This window comes from Lichenostomus cassidix, chromosome 10, assembly GCF_008360975.1.
Source record: "Lichenostomus cassidix isolate B80296 chromosome 10, HeHo_3.0, whole genome shotgun sequence".
In the NCBI taxonomy this organism is placed as follows: Eukaryota; Metazoa; Chordata; class Aves; order Passeriformes; family Meliphagidae; genus Lichenostomus; species Lichenostomus cassidix.
This window is the reverse complement of record NC_139491.1, coordinates 17,808,671-17,817,984: the sequence shown is the minus strand read 5'-3', so window position 1 is coordinate 17,817,984 and position 9,314 is coordinate 17,808,671. Positions and strand designations below refer to the sequence as shown.

The window sequence follows — 9,314 nt, the reverse complement described above, 5'->3', positions numbered from 1 at the left end:
AACTACAACAAGCTGGAAATATGCACAGGCCCAGTGGACATAGCTGCCCCCAAACTCTCAGGTTTCTCCAGCCATTTACCAGCTTCCTCCACAGCTCTGTCTAACCAGTTCCCACTTGGCACACTCTGGCTTCCTGAAACTTGACCACAAAGGCCTTCCTATTAATTTTTAAGTCCTTCTGGTTACACAAAAAGAGTTAAAAAAACAAAGAAAGAAAATATGTGTTATTAATGCAGGCTGACTAACCTACATTAGTTAAGTCAGGTTAAAGCAGGACTGAAGACAAGGCAGGTTCTCCTGGAGGCTCAGGTAGAACATAACATGGGAATTCACAATTCAAGTCAACTTGTTTTGTGTGACATAAAATCTGAGTGCAAAGCCTTTAGCATGCATAGGTTTGTACTGAGTGTATAACACAATAATAATGACATATAGGCAGAGTGAATACCTAGATCCAATAGGGAGGCCTCCTGTTCTACTGCTACCTCTCTAAAAGATCACTGCATTTTCCTACACCACGTGACTTGACCTTTAACTAAAGGCACATCTTCACTTCCTGACTAGTTTCTGTGGGTCATCTGTGGAGCTGTGTTAGCCATGCTTCCCCTTGCATACTGATGACTGTGCTTTTGGGTGCTGCTTCTGTTACCATACACAAGCTCAGCTTGAGAGAACCCAGCACAGCCTAGTTTATATGAGCAGGTGCACTGAAATTAAGCAAGAGAGGAAAATCTGTGTCAGCAGGAAAATCAAGACACGAGCAGTGCAGGGGGGCCTTAAAGAAACAACCACCCCTTGCTTTATATACATGGTTTCCTACAGACATGAGAACTGGAAGTTTCATGAAGAAGTCCAACAGTGACTGAAACATTAACTTCAAGGTCTAGTCCCTACTGGAATCCTTTATGCAGAAGTTGCCTGGGATCTCATGGTTCTTCTAAGCCAATCTATCCATCAGCTCTTTGTATACAGCATCATTAGCAGCTTGTTTTATGCAGTAACAGCTCATGACCTCAGGAAATGTACTACTTAGAGCACTGACAGATAATAAAAACAATGCAGAAGGGAATTTGGGCAGAAAAGAAATCTCAGCTTTCTAGATTTTTTGCAGGATAGTTTTAGTTTTGGTCAGTCAGCTCTAATGTGGAAACCAGGACAAAGCTGACTCAGTGAACACACTAAGTGGTGATTACACACAGCAACCTAATGATGATAATGATGATGCTGTGGTAACTTGTGTACAGCTACTGAGCATCACTGGGAGAGAAGGAAGAGTCCTGCAATATATTGCTGTGATTCCTAATAGACCAGTAGAATTCCTGTTGTCAGAGACCTGAGGGAGGTCTTAAACCATTGCTAAGAGCTGGGAGGTGGCAGAAAAAGGCAGTGTCAGCTGAGTTCTCTAAGCTCTTTGCAAAGGTGAGTCAGACCATTATCCTTGTTTTGCACAGCTCTATGTGATTAGCCCAAAGTGACTTACCCAAAATGAGCCACCCCTCAAGATGTCCAGCCCATCTTTTCCAATTCCCAGCCTGTCACTCATCAAGTTACAACAACAGATGCCTGGAAGACTACAGTCCCTGACCTCTGAAATGGCAGCGAGCAAATCCCATAAAGAGCATGAGAGCTGAGATAATTTTCCTGCTGCTGGTTGTTACCTGAGAAAATTCTAGAGACACTGTTCTCACACACAGAACAGGAAGGCAGTACCGTTGCAGAGCCAGGACATATCCATTGCATGGGAGGGTTGGTCCCTCTGCCAGCCACATCAAAGAGACTAATTACACAGAATTAGGTCTAATAGGAGCAAGCAGATTATCTGTGCATTTGCTAGAAAGTTGGATAAGGGTGTTGCAGAATCATAGCACAGGCTGGGTTGGAAGGGACCTCAAACTCCATCTCATTCCAAGCCCCTGCCATGGGCAAGGACCCATTCTACTGGACCAGGACAGTCCATGGCCTTAAACACTTCCAGAAATGGGGCATCCACAGCTTCACAGGGTCTGTAAGATCCCAGTGCCAGAGCCTCACCACCCCCACAGGGAAAAACCAGATCAATTAATGGCATTCACCAAATTCAACTACACTGGGCTGGTGGGAAGCAAGGGAGAAGAGGCAGCTGCTGTGGCTGGATGGAAGCACAAGAGCAGGTCAAATAGATTTACAAGAAGATTTGAAGCAGGAACTTCTCAGCATAAGGCAGCAGTTGCAACAAAATAAACCAATATCACATGGCAATCGATACGGATCGAAAATGTGTCAGCTTTACAAAGCACCTCCCTATTTCCAAGAGGATCATTAAGAAATGAAAAGCACAACTATTCGCTGCAGTTAACACAGTTGAAACTGTGTTTTATGTCTAGAGCTGAAGTCATCGCATGACTTCATGTCTGAAATGAGCGAATGGAAAAGATCGCTGGGCTCGGGGCTCAGCCCGCTGCTTCCGCGGTGACCGCCAGGGGTCCCCCGCGCTCAATCCCACCGCGGGGAATTCTCTCCTGGCAGGATGTTTGTCATCCCAATCCATCCCTTCCCCCGCCCAAGCTACCCAACCATCCCACAGCTCCCCGGACCAGGCCACTGACACCTCACAGCTCCTCAGCAGGCTGAAACCCAGCGGTTAATGACACATCTCTCTGGGGTTTTGTGTGCATGGAACCCCACACGCAACCATCCCCGTGCAGGCAGAACAGACGGAGCCGCAGCGATGAATCCATTATTTGTCTGCATGGTCAGGTCACAACATCTGTACATGCCTGACACATATACACAGGGGCCAAACACACCTCATGCTAGGGGCAAACACATCCTTGCTTCTCAGAGGCTGCAAGCACCAGTGCGATACCAGATTTCCTGGGGTGGATTTGAGCCTTACAAATCCACATACAAAAATGCCAGTGGTTACAAAGCATGGACTATAAGTAACTGGTGGGTAATTATGGAGGGATGTGTCTGTGTGGCTCAATTCCAACATCAACAGAGGGAAGAGCTCTGCCTATTGAGTCATCAGCAGCATTTCCTTCCAGCCCTTGGGTTTCCCGACAGGTCCCCTCTGAGTTACTGCCTAGACCCACAGTGGCTGAGCTCATAAAAGCTGCTGAGCTCATGCCCCAGGGAACAGAGCTCCAGGCCCCACAGCCAGGAGAGGCTTCCTGGCCACGACCATACTTCAAGGACATGGTGCCTCACCAGCCTCTTTGTTACAGCAACTGAACTGAATACCAACAACATCCCAGTCCCAGCCACCACAGAGGCTTCAGAGACACCCTGCTGTCACCAAACAAGGGCTGCAGGAGTCACACCAGAGTTTCAGTGCCCCATCCCTTTGGTTATCCATGAGCCCCAAAGTGTCCATGGCCCAAGTGCCCATTTAGCTGAGGAACTAAATCAGCATTTCCTCTACAGGAAAAGAATTTGGTTAATGAGAAGTTGTTAAATAAGAGGAAGATGTTTCTTAATCAGAGACCAGATCCCATCAAAGACTGCAGAAGTGTTCCAGACCTTCACATTATTACAAGGGGAATGAATACACAGTCAGGCATTTTCATTTTACCTGCATGGTGTGCAAAGCTACCTGAATTCTTCTGCACTTTGTTATTTTCTGCTATTTGCTATAGACTTTTCATTCACTTTCCAGTTTGTTCTTCTGCTTCCTTCCAGTTTTCTTTTTTCTATTCCTTTCTCAGTTCCATATTTTGGGTTCTGTTTCTTCTATTGTCCCCTTCCTTTCCAACAGTGCTGAACAGTGAACACATGCTGATCTGTCTGCTCCATGTAACTCCTCACTACAATTTCACTCAACAGATTTGTTAGCCCCATAAAATAGTCACTGAAAGGTTTCCAACAACAAGGAAGACTTAGGACTCTAAAAACCTCATCTCACTGGATCAGGTGCCAGACGACATGAACAAGCTAAAGCAACTGGTTTGATGGAAATCAAAGGATATCTGCCTGGGTTCTGCAGTAAAGCATCTGCTCAGCTGTCTGTGGGCTTTGCTGTGCTACTGCAGCAGCACCTTTACATCTCTTCCAGAGCAGAGTAATTCCCCAGGTCTGTAGGACATCTGAAGACATTTCTGAAGACCAGGTAAGAGCAAACTGAAAAATTTAGCTTGAGAACTGAATGTATCTCTGAAACAATAAATGTTTTGAGTGATCAGCATTTCTAGGCAGTGAAACAAATGAGCATTTCCATTCCCGGGGGAAGTGGGAAGCAAGCAAACCCCATTCCTCTGTTCTGTAGTGTACAGGAAATCTGAGTGATTGATGGCAGCAGTAGGAAAATGCACATTCAGCTTATATTTCCAATGTAAATTACTTGCCACCTCACCCCTCTGCTTCCTGTTCCTTCACACCCCCCCACACTCCGGCTGGTAGTTGTAGTATGTGTGAATCAGGAGGAAAAAGGAAACAGGACTTGTTAGACTGCTTCCCCCCACCCCAACTTAAATGAGAAAGATAAAGTGCAAAACTAAAGGGCAAACAGCTGTTCAGGCCTGAGCTCTTTTTGCCTACAGACCCAGGGTGGTGACATGGGGACAGCCTAAGGAATCCTGCAGCACTGCTCCTAAACCCCATCTGTGCCAGGTGCAGAAGGCCCCTGCTTACAGAACTTCTCCTTGCAATACAAAAGTCAAAGCAGAAGGCAAAGAGGCTTTTTAGGATGCTGCCCACCATTTATGGGATTTGCCCCGTTCACAGAGAGGCCGAGATGCAGCGTCTGGCAAGGCAAGAGAAGGAATGGCGAGGAACGCGGGAACATCTGCTGGCAGGAGGCGTGTCCCTGTTCTTTCCCAGGCAGCTCACTGAGAGGTGCTTATTTTTACAAAGCAGGCTCTGAGATCTTAAAGAACCAATGTTGTCGTGGTGCCCTAAACCAATGAGTATGTGACCTACTCGTTCCCACTCTGTCCCTTGACCTTTTCCCATAGCATTCTCCAAAAGCATCACATGAAAAATAGCCCTTCTCAGCTCTCCAGAGGCTTTGGAGACAGCATCAAAGCTCTGTGCTTATAAACAATTCCAGCTAGGCCAAAATGCCATTCCAGCATCAGGGGTCCCAGGATTTGTAAGCCTGTCACAAGGAACTAGAGGGAGAGGGGGCAGGGGAGAGGCAGCATGTGTTGCCAAGGGAGGGGGGAAGCGAGAGCCAGGCAGCTGGGGTGTGAGCTGAGCTCCAGGAAAGCCCCGTGGGCTGAGACAGGGTTTGCACACACACCTGAGGCTCCACAGGACCCTTTTGCCTCCTTCCTTATGACAAATAGCTCTCTGCACATAGGCTGAAGGATCATTTACCTCAGTGATCCTTCAATCTGATCTTCCTGTTCTTTTCTTTTCCCCCTTCCCTCACCTTGCTCATCCACTAACACTCCAGCATCCATTCTGGAGAGGAATTTACAGCCCAGGTGAAGACAGAGAACTCAGCAGACTGCAGAGGGGCAGTCTTTGGGCATCAAGACCAGTAATTTGTTGACTCTTCAGGCTTTGAATAGCAGCTGTCAACAAATACCTCCAGGAATTCCTGTCAGCTCCCTCTGGTGCCTCACACCATCCCTGGCACATTCCTGCCTTTTGTTGAAAACTTCAACTGTTCCCAATTTTTGTGTTTCCTCATGGCTCCAGATCTAGCTTCCTTTGGCAATGACTGCACACACTCCTTGAACACCTTCTAAAAAGCAAATGCTGCAGAAGACACTCCATAATTGAGTGAGACTTTTCCTCAACCATCCTTTTGCCTGTATTTGTTCCTCCACAGAATATTACAAGCTGGAAGGGACTCACAAGGATCCTCAAGTCAAACTCTTAAGTGAATGGCCCATACTGGGTCCAAACCCACAAGCTTGGTGTTACTAGCACCATGCCCTAACCAACTGAGCTGATCTCTGGCGTTTTGTCCTCCTGCTCCTACCATAGGCTACAGGCAAGGCCTTCATTTGGTCAACCCACAGCAAGGGCTGTTTGAGGACTAATTACAGTTCAGGGACCATAGTCCCTTGTTTCAGTGCACTATTGCCATGAAAAGGAAGACATGCACAAAAAGGGTGATAAGTCACTTGCAACCATCTACCAGCACATCACCACCTCCCCCAACTGTGCTTGGAGCTCCACCACTCGAGTCTGGGTCACAGACTACACAGCACAGCCCAGCAGCCAAGGAAAACCATTTTTATACCTGAGTATATGGACTAGTGCTAGTGGTAGCCAAGCAGGTTTGTGTTTGGGTAGCTCTTACGTGGCAATAGGCACACTGCACTCTTGCAGGGCAATAATTTCAGTCCCAACAAGGAAACTGGATAATTACAGAGAAAAGCAGCAGGCACTTCAATCATTCCTACTGTGTCAGGTCTTTTAAAATGCCATTGAAAAGAAACGGTGGGATAATGAATGCCTTGACTCACTTTCAAAGCACCTGGCAGGACAGACAAGAGGAAGCAACAAGGTTAGGAGGGCTCCCTCATCCTTCCTGGTTCCTGGGGACTGACCCTAGAGGGTGGGAGATCTGGGACAGGAAGGTGTGATCAAAGGGTGGCATAAAATAGAAATACAGTCATGTGAGTTCTATTGCTGTAGATGTCTTTGGTTTAAGAGCAAACCTCCTAACTTTATTCTAGTTGATCTTGTTCATTTTGTATTTTAGTTGTGGCCCTTCTTCACCATTTTCCCTTTTATATCGCATCAGAAAAGCATTTACTCATGACTTTGTTTCATTCCACTGACATAAGTGCTTAAATATCCTTCCTGATGTTAGGACATGTATCACTTGGACAGCCATCTAGAAATTTAAACCATTGAAGCTAGAGGACATTTTAAAAAATTAGAAAATATGTGGACAATTCTTCTGTTATTTTAACAATATGAAGACTCAACACTTGTGTAAGTCTGCCAGCAAATGCAGGGAAATATGTGCTTACCTGGCACAAATATTAAACTGAGCACATTGATTTTTAGAGCCACACTTTTACTACACACCACGCACACATGCTGTAACCCCCACATTCACAAACACACATTTAGAGCACATAAAGTAGGCACAGATTATTTTCAGTACAAAGCACATTTTCTATAGGCAACAGGAGCATGTGTACCAAGGGAGCACATATACACTGAGCATGCAGACAAAACATCCATTCATTCTATATAACAAAGATTTAGGTCTACAGAATGAAATACTGCACCTCTATATCCATTTTGAATAAACTTGACATTAGCAAATGCACAATTGCTGTGAAAGGAAATAATACATCTGATGCACTCCAAAAAACACCATTAATTGTACAGCCCAGAGAACAAGAAAACAGAACAATCAAATGAAATGCCACACACACAGGCACTGTATGTGCACAGAATGTACACTGGAGAAAGCACACCACCGTAAACAAACACAGTATTCCCAAAAGACTTATCCATACACTTGTGTTGTGCTCAAATGCACACAGCCAGATCCTTAACCATACACTCACCTGCACAATTATGTATTAGAAGAACAAAAGGCCATTACACATAATAAGGAGTCAAAAATGCATACTTTAGAAATGAGAAACATACTACACAAACATCCAACTCACACATAAAAGTGTTATATATGTGCTCCACAGAAATAATTCCTAAGTCTTAAATGCAGGCTGCAGTTACTAAGCCTAATGCACTGGGGGCTACATTTTCCCCTGTAGTTCAGAGCACAGCACACAGAGCAGTGGGGCTGAGGTCACAGCTGGCCCCACACAGGTTCCATGCCTACAGTTCATGTGTAGAATTTAATCTTCTCCCAGAGTAAGCACCTGCACTGCTGCTGTAATTCCCCAGAGTCATCCTAGAACTATATAAGCTACTGTGTCTGGACTGCCCTGCTGCAGCCAAAATCCATTTGGAGACTCATTGGCAATTCTCCCATTTTTCCCCTGTCCAGGGGACCCAAGAATTTGATTTTATTGTAGGTAAACTACTGCAGCCCTCACATGGGCATCTCAATTAGTCCTGTGCCCTCTTACCTTACTGCCTATACAGTTGCAGTGGAGGGGCAGCCACCGTTTCCACTACACCACCAGTCACAATCTGAGCAACAAAGCAACTGCTGGAGGTGGAGGATAAAGGCATTTTAGTCCCCTTTATTGCCCAGATGAGACCTCTGATAATTTTACAGTCAGACTATCGATACCTAAACAGAAACAAATGCACCTAATCAAACGCATCAGTGGGCAATGCCAGAGCAGCCAGCCAGGCGTGACTCCAGCATTAATCAAAGGCAGGAGGCAGAACACACTGCTGCATGCCCCAGGCCTACAGACAGCCTTCTACTTCAGAGAGGTTTGCATACAGAGAAACACTCCTGATCCACAGTTTCTGTCCACTACAGGCTAAATGCGAAATCCCAGTGACCCACTGGGAGACAGACTCTGGCTTGCAGCTTGAACACAACTCAGCTTCAGCTGCTCCACATTCCAGACCTACTCCAGCTATGGACACACAAAGAAATCCTGTGGCAGCTGATTAATTTCATCTATTGTACATTGTTTAAAAGTACCTGACCTAAACCCATCATAAAAGCTTAGAAACAGCAAGGTATATCCACAGCATGTTTGCTTCTGCTTCCAGAAATGTACATTTCTCTCCACTATGATGAGATCTAGACTTGCTTGGATACAGCTGTCCATGTTAAGTGAAACAAAATGCCATCCACATCTTTCCTTCGGTCCTTTGTCAGGGAAATGGGAATCAACATTGCTCCCCTAGTTCTACCAAAAGTTGCAGTCTCTCTAAATACTATAAACCTGCACAGTGCCACACATGGAGAAGGATCTTGTCCTGCTATCACAGCCCAGCCTGATGGCACAGCCACAGAGGAGACAGACAGATCTTGGGGTCTACCTTATCCCTCCAAACATGCCTGACCAAACAAAGGCTGTGGAAATCCAGAAAAATGGGGAGTATCTTTTTCTCCAAGTGCTCTGAGCTAACCAAAAGAAAAACAAAACAAATCAGGAGAGACTAATGAATAAAAATAACAGACTCTCTGCTTTTCTCCTTGTAATTTCCCCACCCCAGACAGCTGTAATGTGGAAAGTATTGAAATTTAAATCACACCTCAGTCTAACCTCAGCTGACAGGCTGCCAATGCAATAATCTCAGCCTGGCTATCTTCTCTCAGGGAGAACGACAAACCAACTAAAGCAAAGTGATAAATTTTCAATTTTATTTTAAAATATACCAGATGGGAGATTTTATTGGAGTCATAAATATGTCAAAAGCAATGTTGGCATATGATTGGAGATTGCCCCCACCAAGGGAGCAGCTCTCCTTGTTTAGAAGTGCCATCA

The 9,314-nt window shown here is 45.5% G+C and overlaps 1 long non-coding RNA gene across 1 annotated transcript; it reads left to right on the top strand.

The window, feature by feature from the left end:
- The first annotated feature begins 3,139 nt into the window (after positions 1 to 3,139).
- On the top strand, positions 3,140 to 4,965 carry LOC146432863 (uncharacterized). The gene is made up of 3 exons (XR_014854358.1): positions 3,140 to 3,533; positions 3,805 to 4,087; positions 4,702 to 4,965. It is a non-coding gene; the product is annotated as an uncharacterized LOC146432863 (long non-coding RNA).
- The last annotated feature ends 4,349 nt before the right edge of the window (positions 4,966 to 9,314 follow it).